The sequence below is a fragment of the Rattus norvegicus genome, chromosome 12, assembly GCF_021556685.1.
Source record: "Rattus norvegicus strain SHRSP/BbbUtx chromosome 12, alternate assembly SHRSP_T2T, whole genome shotgun sequence".
Lineage (NCBI taxonomy): Eukaryota > Metazoa > Chordata > Mammalia > Rodentia > Muridae > Rattus > Rattus norvegicus.
Genome location: NC_141545.1, coordinates 49117101 through 49130641, shown reverse-complemented (window position 1 = coordinate 49130641; position 13541 = coordinate 49117101). Strand labels below are relative to the sequence as shown.

Sequence of the window (13541 nt, the reverse complement as noted above, 5' to 3'; positions counted from 1 at the left end):
AGCTTGACCCCAGCTTGACCCCAGCTGACCCCAGCTGTTTCTCTTCTTGGTCACCAATGGCATCATCGTCCTTATCCTTGGCCCCTCTCTTCCACCACAGGGTCACTCTATCAGCTGGTTGTCAGCACCGCCTCCTGCTGACATCCAGAATCCTGCCACCTCCCACCAGCACTGTCAAGGTCACCCCCCCTGAGTCACGCCAGCCTCCTGTCAGCCTGCCCCGCTGACATCCTGTTTCACTTCATCTATTCCCAACACAAATGCCACAGGGAAGGTTTTCAGAGAGGGAGTAGCCTGTCCCCTCTGCCCCAAACCTCCACTGGGCGGCCATTTCCTCTTCTGTAGGGAGGGGGATGTGGGGGTATGACTCAAATAACTCCCAGGAAAGTTATAAAAAGTTATAAGAAACTTGAAAGACCAGAAGAGCCCTGGTGGTCAGTGGTAGAGCACTTGCCGAGTATGTGCGTGCGTGCATGCGTGCGCGCGCGCTAGGGACAAAAAATGGGAGCTGAAACACAGGCCAAGAGAACCAAAGGTAAGCATCAGAACAGTGGCTGCATGGGCAACACCAGTGACGAGACAAGCCCGATCCTTCTGAGAGCAATCCTGACACACCCGTGTTGTGCAAGATGGCGTACCTTCACAATGCAGCGGCCATTGTGATGAGAAGACATGAAACTGAGCCCGGGGGACTGGGGAGCAGCTTCTAGGGGAATCCTCTTCTATGTGATATGGGATGGCATTCCTCCTTGAAGAATGGGGTCCGTCATTCTAGTGTAGGGATGCTTGCACCACGCACGGCGGTTGGATTTGAGAACGCCTGTCAGCCCTGGTGCCTGCACATATCCGGAGGGGTTGTAAGCAGGCGTCGTGGACAGTCGTGTGGCTTTGGATGTGACTGCTGCGTTACACAGCTGAAACTTCTGTCTTCCCAGACAGAACTCACCCACGTACGTCAGAACGGGAAGAAGATAAGCAGTATGTGGCCTCTTGTGGCGTCTAAGTTCTCTTACTTAGTGGTGTTTTCAAGGCCCAGTCATGCGACACCTGACAGTTTGGCCTGTATTTGCTTTCTCTCTGCTCCTCCGCTCCTGCCTGCCTTCAGCTTGGAGAACCACTGAGCTCCAGCCCAAGACAGCGTCAGACCCATCTTGGACCCCATGTGTAGAGGGATGGGGCTAAGGACACTTGAATTTCTCATGGGACTCCCCATACCCAGAGCTCTCTGTGTGCCTGAAGCCACCCTGCTCCAAACCGGCACAAACTCACTTTCTTTCCTGGAGTGTCTTTCCTATACATGTCCCAGGACTCCAGCTTACTTGATCTCCATTGAGACTCTTCATGGTGGCCTAGGATACCCATCTTAGAGGCTGTCCAAGGTCTCCACAGGGCCCATGTCTGATTTCTGTTGACTCTTTTCCTGGGGGTGCAGGTTGCCAAGGGTGGGGTTGAGTATGGTAAAGTTCTACTCTGCTATACGCAAAGGACTGGTGGAGGGGACTTCCAGATACCTCACCAGGCTCCCCTTTCCTTCCATGCTGCCTAGAATCAGCTGACAGATCTGTGAAATGCCCCCAGGAAGCCCCACGGAGAGCGTGGAGAGTGGGAAGCAGAGCTGTGGCTGAACACGAGGAGCCAGCTAGGGCAGGCATTGCTGCTGGTTTTGTTACTGACTGGGAAACTGAGGTCTATCTGTGGCCAAAGGTCTCTCTCAACATGAAGGACTGTCTTAGAGGGCCTCCTGTGAATCACTGAAATCCAAACTGTCTTAGTCGTGGTCTGTATTCCTGCACAAAACATCGTGACCAAGAAGCAAGTTGGGGAGGAAAGGGTTCATTCAGCTTACACTTCCACATTGCTGCTCATCACCAAAGGGAGTCAGGACTGGAACTCAAGCAGGTCAGGAAGCAGAAACTGATGCAGAGGCCATGGAAGGATGTTTCTTACTGGCTTGCTTCCCCTGGCTTGCTCAGCCTGCTCTCCTATAGAACCCAGGACCACCAGCCCGGGATGGCCCCACCCACAATGGGCTGGCCCCACCCACAATGGGCTGGCCCCACCCACAATGGGCTGGGTCCTCCCCTCTTGATCTCTAATTGAGAAAATGCCTTACAGCTGGGTCTCATGGAGGCATTTCTTCAAAGGAGGCTCCTTTGTGATAACTCCAGCTTGTGTCAACTTGACATATAAACCCAGCCAGTGCACAAACCAAGTGACTTCCATCTTGCTCCCTTGTAATAGGATTACCCAGCTTTTTGACTGTTTACCCACCACCCACAGGGTGGAGGGGTCACAGGACCCTCATCGGAGTCTCCAACCGCTCTCTAGATCATATGTTGTATACAACTTTGCCTCAGTTACACACAGTCGTGGGAAGGCCTAGAGTATATAGGAAGGTTATAGAGGGGGCCATCCCTGCTGGACAAAGGCTTTTTAGTTATGCCTTGGGAGAGCACCCACACCCTTGTAGGCACCCCTCACCCATGCTCTGTAAGGAAACTCCAAAAGCCTATTCATTTCCCGAGTGAACTTTGGCCAAATCACCCCTCAGCTTGCTATAGGGACCTTAGGAGGAGGAATTTTAGTGACAAGGTCTCAGGATCGCACTCAGGGAGGATCCTGGGGTGCAAACCACCTGTGTCAGGTTCACTCAGGGAGCCCACTCCAGAAGGCTTTCCCCAGAGATGCTGTTGGAGGATTCCGATTGGAGTCCAGGGACTCCTTTTGGCTTCTTACATTCTGATAGTGAGACCCGTGGGGCCTGACCCCGCTGCCTGGTGGACTCAGGACCCAGAAGTTGCGGAAGCCGGTCCAACCCGGTGTGTCTGCTTCCCTAGGTGGCCTCCCTCTGCCTCTGCCCCTCCCTCCACGGGGACTGCTGCCAGCACACACGGTTCTGCTGGTAAAGTCTTTATCGGGAATGTCGCCTAATGCATTCATATCAAACAATAGCGCCTCATACATCATCCCTGCCAGAGGCCACCTCTGCTAGGACAAGCACAGTCCATTACTCTGACGGGCGCAAGCCATGTGCAAAACAGATAACAGGTCCTGGCTGCGCGGGAGCACACGGGGTGGGGAATTGTCACAGGCCTCTGAGATCACTGAAGCAGGCTCTGGACAGCTGCCACCTGGGCAGATGGGACACAGGACCCCTGAGGTTCTGATATCATAAAGTGGTATGAAGGACGCTCATGGAGGCCTAGCTCTGAATCTTCTGAGGAGTGGCTCGACCTCTCTGAGCCGTGTTATCCCTACTCATTAGAAGAGGTTGGAAACGTACCATCCTTGTTTGCTATGGGGCTGGTGGGTGCCCTAAGGAGAGAAGGGTATTGAAAAGAGGAGTGAGGGGCTGGGGATTTAGCTCAGTGGTAGAGCGCTTACCTAGGAAGCGCAAGGTCCTGGGTTCGGTCCCCAGCTCCAAAAAAAAGAACAAACAAAAAAAAAAAAAAGAAAAGAAAAGAGTAGTGGGCTGGAGCAGGAAGACAGTCAGCGCCCGGCAGTGATGGCTGCCATCCAAGTTGTCTTCTCACCTACTCTAGAGGTAGTGGCCATTTCCTCCAGCCCTCCCTTGGGGTCTAGAGAGGGACAACCTCTCCCCCTCCAAACAACTGGCTCCCCAAAGCGGACACTGGAGGAAGCCGTGTGCTATGCATCTCTTGGAATGAAAGCCACATGGCTCAGAGAGGGGAAAGACATAGAGTAAGCAAGCTGCCGATAAGGGGGTTCTGAGAGAGCCAGCGTGTCACAGGACGTGACAGGTTATAGGCCCACCAGGGACTCAGGACGGAGTGTGGAACCCGCACATCACGCAGCTAGAGTGTCGACAGATCCACCCATTGGCATCAACCTCTAGGCTGCTTCTGAGGCAAAACCCTCCATGAAGAGCAGGTGACAGTCTTGTTGGCTCCCGTGGCCTCAGAGCCCCAGATAGTGTCTCCCCCTGGGGCACTGCAGGCTTTAGCAGAGTGGGCAGGAAGCCAGGAGTCTGATCACTGGATTTCCTACTGTGCACTTCTGACCTCCGGACCCACCACGGACCCTTGAGATTGTCTCTGTGACCCGCAATTCCCTCCTTCCCATCAGCACAGCAAGGATGCCTAGTAGCCGCTCAGTAAACCCTGAGGAAGGACAGGAAGCGCTAGGCAAACACAGCACAGGGACAGACATGTCTGTCCTCCCCAGCAAGTCTAAAGCTACACGTATATCTTCCGCCTACGAGTTTGCTCATGCCCACCTGTGCAGGAAGGACGCCCAGTGAGGTACCAGATCAGCAAGCCTGTCCCCCACAAACCAGGCTACAGGATCTGGGGGTGTCTGCAGGCTCCAGGCCGGCAGAAGGTACTTTTGACTGTGGACCCAAACTTCCATATTCTGTTTTGCATATGTGTTTGTGTGTCCAAGTTTGTATGCATATGTGTGTGCGTGTGCATGTGTGTGTGGAAGCCAGAGGTTGGCATTGGGTGTCTTCTCTTAATAGCTCTCTTTTTTTAAAATTTTTTTTAAGATTTATTTATTTATTATATGTGAGTACACTGTAGCTGTCTTCAGACACAGCAGAAGAGGGCGCCAGATCTCATCACAGATGGTTGTGAGCCACCATGTGGTTGCTGGGAATTGAACTCAGGACCTCTGGAAGAGCAGTCAGTGCTCTTAACCTCTGAGCCATCATCTCTCCAGCCCCTCTTGATAGCTCTCTCTTGACGAAGCACCAGCTTGCTCTTAGGGCCCCATTTCTACCTCTGAGCCCTGGGCATACACACCAGACTTCACCACCTTCATGCCTGTCTGGCATGTGTGTGGGTGCTGGGGAACCTAACTCCAGTCTCCATGATCACAGGGGAAGTGGCCAATCCACCGAACCGGGTCCTCCACACACTGAATTTGTATACAGGCTCTGCCCTGCTGCCTGGGTGACAGCTAATGTAGGGGCCCTGGTGCCCTGTCCCTCAGGAGTGAGCCCAGCCCTAAACCTCACTGGTTGTGTCTTTGGACAAGCAAAAGGCCCTTTGTCTTAGCCGTCTGTCTGTGAAGGTCGTGTGGAGGTTCTGGGGTGCTTGTGTCAAGGGCTGAGCGTCACGTCTGACGGTGTGAGTTCTAACGTGATGGAGGTGGGTTCCCAGGAATCCTTGCAGCTCACCCCAGTCATTCCCTTAACACCGCGTGTGACTTTGTCTGACGGGCGACTGAAAACTTTGGGCCCACGTTTAATATCCCGGTAGGGATGTGTACCCGCCCCATAAAACCCTTGACACACTAGCGTGGTACCTGTCTCTTGTTTTGGTGACAAAGTTGGCAGCTGGTAGAAGCCCTGAATCAGGAGAGGGCATTTTGGTGATAAGAGGACCAGTCTGATTGATTGACCCTTCTGGGTGGCTGCTGTCCCCAGTGCCCCAGGCCCTCACTGGCTTTCCCGTTGGTGTTCTCTGCTGGGTAACGGTGGGCCTTCTTTCTCTGAGCCAATCTTGTTGGGCTCCTAGGCCCAAGAAGGCCCAAGGGGACAGCGGTAGAGCAGACAAGGGGAGGACTGGCTTAGGGTTTGGGGGAGATAGAGGTTCCTAAAGCCTGTGATTAAAGACTCCTGTAATGGCATCTGACAGAGGCCTCATCCCTAGGGCCGGGCAGGAGGGAAGCCCAGAGCCCAGCTGTGGTCCAGGTCAGGGGCTGCTGGGGTGGAGAGCACCCCTTGGCACTCAGCACCGGTGCTATACATCACTCCGCGCGCCTTTCTGTGGGAGCGCAGCTGACAGTAGCCATCTATCTGAATGTCATTGGCAGCAAACTAGAGGGGGAGCAGTGAGCAAGGGAGTGGGGGGCGGGGCTCCTTGGGAGTTTCCCACAGGCCTCAGTCTTGGAGCAGGGTACAGAGAGGTAGGGAGCAGGGTGGAGAGAGGTGGTGGAGTGGGGGGGGTGTGCAGAGGTGTTGCACCCCCCCACTTCTTGGGAACACAGCAGGGGAGTGAAGGAAGCCAGAGAACTCAGTGCTAACCTGGGAGTCAAATGGGAGGTGCTGTGTCGTGGGAAAGGATGCCAGGGGGTTACAATCTCAGGAATGGATCTGAACTTGGGGTCCAATCCTGGTGTTCCCCTTCATTTGAAGGAACCCACAGATGTAGTTCTTGCAGGCATGGATCACACACTCACAGGACCCAAGGTAAACATTTGACCATTAGCTCTGTGTCATGGGGCAAGTGCTGTTGATGTCTCTGTCTCAGAGCCTCGTCTGTAAAGTGAGGGTGGGCATCAGGGCCACTCCACAAGGCTTAGGACATGTGTGACTGAGGAGAGCTGGCTCATGGAGGGTCTCTCCGGGTGTCATGCCATTGAATGCTTCGGTGCAGGGGAGACCTGGAAAGTTCGGTCAGACCTGGAGGATGATTAAAGCTGGCTCAGAGGAGGCGGTAAGGTTTTCTACCCACCCACTATGACATAGGCAAAGCTCTCAGAGCAGGAAAGACACCATCCAGGAGCTCAAAGGAAGCTAGAGGGGCTAGGGTATAAGCGCGTGCCCTTGGGCTAAGTCCCCCAAGCCCTGCTTCCTTATCTGTTAAAGGGGCATGTACGCAGAATCTCCCTTTTTTGAGTCCATGAGGAGTCAGCGTCTCCATCCAGCGTCCAGTTCCAGCCCCAGGGAAGCCTGATCCAGTTTGCAACTCTCCGCCTTCAAGACAGAAGGGCCTAGAGGCCACTGAATAGGTAGGGTGGAGAGGATCCGTACCATCCAGTGAGAAGTCAGGAGGCTCTTGGGGGAGCATTTGCACAAAAAGCAGGAGCCATGGAGACCCCAAAGGGGTTAAACCAAGAGTCTATAGGTAAAATTCACCTGTTGTATGTAGAGCTGTTGTGAAGGAGATTTCTGCCATCATTCTGCCTTCCTGTGTATGAACAGAATTGTGACACATGCCCAGAAGACATGGTGCTTGTGAGGGGCCCACCCAGTCAGAGCACGTAAGGTCTACTGGAGACTGTATAGGGCCCCACCTGAAGGGGGCCTCCCTATCCAGGCCCGTGCAGAGTGGCGGCAGCTTGACTTCTCAAGTTCTGGTTGCAAATCACATTTCCTTGTTCCTAAGTGTTAGAAAAAAAAACATTATGAGCTTTCTTTTTTTTTTTTTAAAGATCTATTTATTATATATAAGTACACTGTAGGGGTTGGGGATTTAGCTCAGTGGTAGAGCGCTTGCCTAGCAAATGAAAGGCCCTGAGTTCGGTACCCAGCTCCGAAAAAAAGAAAAAAGAAAAAAAAATAAGTACACTGTAGCTGTCTTCAGACACACCAGAAGAGGGCATCAGATCCCATTACAGATGGTTGTGAGCCACCATGGGGTTGCTGGGAATCGAACTCAGGACCTCTGGAAGAGCAATCAGTGCTCTTAACTGCTGAGCCACCTCTCCAGCCCCATTATGAGCTTTCTCCATGTAGCCCTAGCTGTCCTGGAACTCACTCTGTAGACCAGGCTGGCCTCAAAGTCAGAGATCCACCTGCCTCTGCTTCCAAGCGCTAGGATTAAAGGTGTGTGCCACCATCGCCCAGCAACTTTACAACTTTAAAAATACATACACTGCAAAGATGCAGCCAGCCATTCGTGGTGCGTACGTAGCACTTCATGACAGGTTGGGGAACAGATCAAGATGGTGGCCTCCCTGCCAGCTGGAGGGGCTGTGAGAAACCATGAAAGACTGGAGATCTGAGTCTGTTCTGCTGCTCAGGCTGGCTCTGAACTCGCCACTCTGCCTCAGTTTCCCTACTAGGATCACAGAGGCCACTCGAAAGTGGGGGAGTCCGGTGTCCCAGTCATCAGCACACACATAGAATAGAATCACTGTAAAAAGTCAAATTTTACAAAAATAAATTTTACAAAATAAATCGCAAGTGTTATTCAAGGGAGCGGAGACATAAAGGTAATGTTTGCGGCCTCTGGGGAGCAATGCATTGAGTAACCATACAGAAAATGAGGCCCTTCTTCCTCAGGGACGCCTCTCTCTGCCTAATCCTCCTGGTCTGCCTGTCTCCACCTACTTGACTGGGCATCACACCTTCCTAGATAGCCTGGGGCCACTGAGGTTAGGAACCTCAGTTCAGAAGGGAGATGAGCCCTCCCCAACCAGGGTCAGAAGCATAGGTAACTGCTGTGCAAGGCGTGTGTGTGTGTGTGTGTGTGTGTGTGTGTGTGTGTACATGTGCGTGTGTGTCACAGCCTTGTGATCCCTGAGGACTTCTGCTCTCTTCCCACCCTTGACATCAGGAAACCCTAGGAACCTAGTAATACAATTCCCTGGGGTCTGTACCTTGGGGAGGGTGGGCAGGGATGGCAGCCATGACTCAGAAGTAGGGACAGGGTCACATGATGGTAGATTTCCAAAAAGAAGCATAAAAGGAGTGAGCCACGGCTGGCCCTACTGAGCTCAGTGGGGAAACCAAGAGAAGACATACTGTATGGTGGGGGATCCATGTGTTAGGACCTGTGTGTGCATGTACTAGCTGGGATGTGTGCCTTCCTTCCATGGTAGTCTCCCGACAGACCCTGGTGGGGAAATAAAGGTTGGGGGAAGGGTCCACTACCTAGGGTAGGGAGGGAAGAGGGTTCTGCAGACCTGTGAGCTATGTCCCCACCTTGGCCTCTCTTCTTACTGTGTGTCCTTGGACAAGTTCTTAGCCTTCCTGCCGCTTGGTCTTAGCACCAGGAAATGTGATGTCATGTCTGGCTAGTAGCAACCCTCTAAAAAGATGCTTTCACATCTATTCATTTAGAGTGTGTGTGCGCGCGCGCACAAGGGCACATGCTCGCATGTGACAGTCAGAGGAAAACTTCTGTCCTTCCTATGTGGCTTCCAGGGATCAAACTCAGGTCACCAGACTTGGGGGCAAGTACCTTTTCTTGCTGAGCTGTCCGACTGGCCCATGCTGGGGGTCTTTCTTGCTTTCTTCTTTTGTTTTCCTTAAAGGCATTTACAACTGAACTCATTTCAGAAAGTTCCCAAGTGCTTTTCAAATATTTTCCAAGATACTAAAGCAGGAGAGTCTTGGATGAGATGCTGAGAATGAGGAGAAGGTAGCTGCCCTCAGAGGGCTGAGGGTTCCCTGGCAGCTGATGATGCCGAGGAAATAGGACCATTATTGTTAGCAACCAGGCATTTCCACCAGCCTGCCCTTGGGGACCTCACAGCCGCTTACATCATCAGCCACCACTGCTGCCAGAAGTACAACAGGTGCTCCAGGTGTGGCTCTCTCCCTGTCTCTCACTCTTCCCCTCTTCCTCTCCCTCCCCCTCCCCCCTCTCCGTTTCACTCCTCTCTGTCCCCATCTCTTTCTTTGTCTCTCAGTGTCTTTGTCTCTGTCACTGTGTCTTTGACTCTCTCTGTCTCTGTGTCTTTGTCTTTCTGTCTCTGTCTGTCTGTCTCTCTGTTTTGCTTGTTCTCTCTGTCCCCTGTCTCAATCTGTCCCTCTCTGTTTCTCTTTCTCTGTGTCTATCTCTCTGTTTTTTTACTTGTTTTCTCTGTCCCCGTCTCTCTGTATCTCTTTGTCTCTTTTGCTCATTCTCTATCTCTGTCTTTCTGTCTGTCTCTGTCTCTCTGTCTCTCTTTTGTTCATTCTCTGTCTCTCTGTTTTGTTCATTCTCTCTGTCCCCTGTCTCTCTGCCTCTATCTCTCCCTCTTGTCCCCACTCCAAGACGGCCTTTGGCTCTCCCTCCTCCCCCAATCAACCTCTTACATGAGATCCGTTTCGTGGTGTAATTTCTTGGCGGCCCACCAAAGGTCTCCCTCCCTTTGCCACTTTATCCTATCAATTGTATAGACAACTAGAGTGTCAGCTGAGAGGCCATCAAGACCTTCAGGAAAACGGACGCTTTCCCAAGAGCAAGGGGTAAACAGTTTCTCATGTGCGTCTGGAACAAATGAACCCGAACCCTGAGGTTGCCATGACTGACAGCCCAGGCTCTGGAGACAAAACCGGTGTCAACACCGGGCTGTCCACCTCCTCCTCGCAGCCTCAGTTTCCCTCTGCGTAAAACGAGAGGAAGGAATTGCAATAGAACTGTGCACCACAGCTTGTCCCGACCTTCCAAGACTGTAAAAAGCTTGCAGAAGTGCTTGGCATACAGTAAGTGCTCAATAATTGCCCGCTGGTCTTACAGCAGGAGCTCAGTAAACATCCTGTGGATGAGTATGTGGGAACAGCCGGATCGTTTTATCTCTGAGCCGGTCCCTTAGGTTTCTCAGCAGCAGACCTTCTCCTGTGCCCAAATGGAAACCATGTGTGTGTGTGTGTTGATCAATTCCACGGTTTGTGGAAGCCAAAAGCCCAGGTTAATGGAACGGAGCCGATTCCCCAGTGACTTCCTAACCCTCCCTCAAAGCCTTTTTGCTTTTTCCTGCTCAGCCACTAGGAAGCCGCTGCCTGCACTCGGGAGGAGAAATTGAATAATTGATACGATTTGAATAACACTAGGATTTGTAATGATATTGAAATGTAAAGATAAAAAGGGCGGGAACGGGAGCTGAGAGCGGAAGGGAGAACTTGTTAATGGGCTCTCAGGGGTTGGTGGTGGTGGGGCCTCTGCTGGAAGCAGGGGCTGAAAAGGCATTTAAAAGAGGAGGTACCCAGCAAGGGGCGGGCTGGGAAACCTCCACCCCACAAGGGGGAGAAACCATATTCATAAATAAGATGCGGAAATTTCTCCAGACTCAGCAGCAGTTAACAGTTAGAGAGTGGATAATTATTTAAATGCCAAATCACTCCGTTCATTAGAATCCCAAATTATATCTGAAGAAATTGATTGCTCTGGGCAGGATGGAGGAAGGGCAGGGAGGAAGAGAGGGACGGGGGATTTATGGAATCAGGAGAGGGTCCCCCAACCTTTCTCTCTAACAGGAGATGAGGCAGAAAGAATAGGAGGAAGGAAGGCAAGAAGCCAGAGACAGGCAGCACTGTTCTCTCAGCGTTTGGAAGGCAGAGGCAGGAGGATGGGGGACGGTTTAGTGTGAAAGCCTGTGTACCAGCAACTCTAACAAGCTAGGCTTAGCCACCTCTCACCAACCCTAAACCAAGCAACAGTGAAGAGGCGGGTTCATTCAGTGTGGCCACGTTGGGAAGAGGGATGGAGGGTACAGTGGTCAGTGACCCCCAGCTCTATCTTAAGGATGCTGACGTGAGCCTTAGTTTTAAATAGAATTGGAGAGGGGGCAAGAGATCTAACCGACAGGGTGATCTGTCCTGTGGCTCTTCCTGGAAACCCAAGATGACCCAGTTTAGGACAAGGGCTTAGCCGTGTGCCGGTAGCTTTGTGAACCCAACCGAAGATTAGATGTCGTTTAGTTTCTTAGTAAAAGCAGCTTCTCGGTGTCTGTTCCAAGGGCCATTTCAAATTCAAGGACACCTGGGATTTACCTTCCTCTCAGTACTCAGGGGTCAAAGCGGAGGGTCTCAAGTTGCAGGTCAGTCTGAGCTACCTAGTGAGGACCTTTCTCAGACAACAAAAGAGAAGGGGCCGAGTGGGGGTGGGGGAGGTAGCTCAGTCAGTAAAGGCTTGACCAGCATAAAAGCCAGGTGTGGTAGCACTTGGCAAAAGTCACCCCAGTGCCAGGGACTTGGAGACAGGAGGATCCCTGGGGTTTTCTGGTTGCTGGATAGAAGACTGTCAGGTTCAGTGAGAGAGGTCCTGTTTCAGAATACAAGCCAAAAGCAAAGGAGGAAGACACTTGATGCTGACCACATACACAGGCCGAGGGGACCTGAGCTCAAACCTTGATCTGGATACTCCCTTTTCATGGACATTTTTATTACCTTCTCTCTTTGAGCCTTGGTTTATCCAGATGAGCCCTGGAGGTGATACAAGGCTCCTTCTTCGTTGGCAGGACGTGTCCACCGTTCCTTGACTTAGCTCTAGAGCCACAGTCCCAGTAAGTCGATCACAAGATGAAAACATCGTTAAGTCAAAAAACCGCATTTAATCCCCCAAGGACACTGACATTGTAGCTTAGCCCAGCTGACCTTGAGTGTGCTCAGAACATTGACGTCAGCCGACAGCGGGTGACATCATCTAACACAACGCCAGGTTTTATGATAAAGTGTGAAGCTGGCCGTGGCGGTACAGGTCTGGAATCTTAGCACTTGGGAGGCTGAGGAAGCAGGAGGATCAAGTTCGAAGCCAGTCTGAGATACAGATGAGAGACCCTGTGGTGGTTAGTGTTAACCGTCAGAATCTAGAACCTGGGACTAGGGTCTCGGGCGAGAATAAGTATCAAGCTCCCTGACTCTGAGTTTGGGTGGTACAAAGGAAGAGATGAACAGCAGCGGGTGTTCCTTACTTTCTGCCTTCTGATTATGGATACATTGTAACCAGCTGCTTCCAGTTCCTGATTCCCTGGTGTGTCCCCTCTGATGGGAGAGGTACTGACCTGCCGGCCAGAAAAAATAAAAGCAACCTTTGCCCCTTAAGTTGCTTTATTTGTTACTTTTCTATTTCTGTGATAAACACCCTGACCAAGGCAACTTACAGAAGAAAACGTTTAATTGGGCTTACCGTTTCAGAGGGTTTAGAGTCCATGATGTTGTGGCATAGCTCCAGGAGCAGGGAGCTGAGGGCTCCTACCGTGACTCTGAAAGCACAAAGCAGGAAGAGTGAACTAGAAATGGCTCACATCTTTAAACTCCCCAGCCCACCTCCGGTGACACGCTGCCTCCAACATGGCTGTACCCTCCCCAAAAGTACCAGCAACCGGAACCAAGTGTTCAGATGCCCAAGACTATGGGGGACATTCCATTCTAACTACCACAGTGGCTTTTGTCAGCATCACAACCACGGGGAAAGAAATGAAGACAGATCCTGTCTTAGTTAGGGTTTCCGTTGCTGTAAACAGACACCATGACCAAGGCAACTCTTATAAGGGCAGCATTTAACTGGGGCTGGCTTACAGGTTCAGAGGTTGAGTCCATTATCATCAAGATGGGAGCATGGCAGCATCCAGGCAGGCATGGTGCAGGAGGAGCTGAGAGTTCTACACCTTGATCTGAAGGCAGCCAGGAAGAGACTGTCTTCTACACTGGGTGGAACTTGAGCATAGGACCTCAAAGCTCACACCCACAGTGACACACTTCCTCCCCAAGGCCACACCTCCTAATGGTCACTTCCCATGGGTGAAGCATATTCAAACCATCATAGTTCCCAAGGTCAGATGTCAGAGCCAGGGCTACCCACGGGGCTGGCACATGCTAGGAACAGCCAGAGGATTTGGGCCAGAATTCACCTTCATTGCTCTGCTCCCTTCTCCGCTAGGCCTCAATGGAGACATCAATCTTTCCTGCTTTGATTGTAATTTTGAAATCCTGGTAGGTCCTGGAGTACAGTAGGTGCTGGATAAATGCTTGGCGATAACACAGATAATCTTACCGGGGGCGAGGCAATAGCTGTACCTCTGAGGGGAAGATAGCCTGTCTCCATCTTGTGCTTAAAAGCCATCTTATAAAAAAAACAAAACAAAACAAAAACAACGAACTAAGTCTCGTTCCTGTTTATGAGGAAACCTCTGTTTCTCAAAGA

The 13541-nt window shown here is 51.7% G+C and overlaps 1 long non-coding RNA gene across 2 annotated transcripts; it reads right to left on the bottom strand.

Moving 5' to 3' along the window:
- Nucleotides 1-4500: 4500 nt before the first annotated feature.
- Nucleotides 4501-13037, bottom strand: LOC148002366 (uncharacterized). 2 transcript variants are annotated; one of them, XR_015634381.1, is made up of 5 exons: nucleotides 12917-13037; nucleotides 12525-12600; nucleotides 11786-11884; nucleotides 7562-7823; nucleotides 4501-7068 (listed from the first exon to the last, which is right to left on the bottom strand). It is a non-coding gene; the product is annotated as an uncharacterized LOC148002366 (long non-coding RNA). The 2 variants fall into 2 exon arrangements; XR_015634382.1 differs by lacking the exons at nucleotides 11786-11884; nucleotides 12525-12600; nucleotides 12917-13037 and adding an exon at nucleotides 8874-9089.
- Nucleotides 13038-13541: the final 504 nt, after the last annotated feature.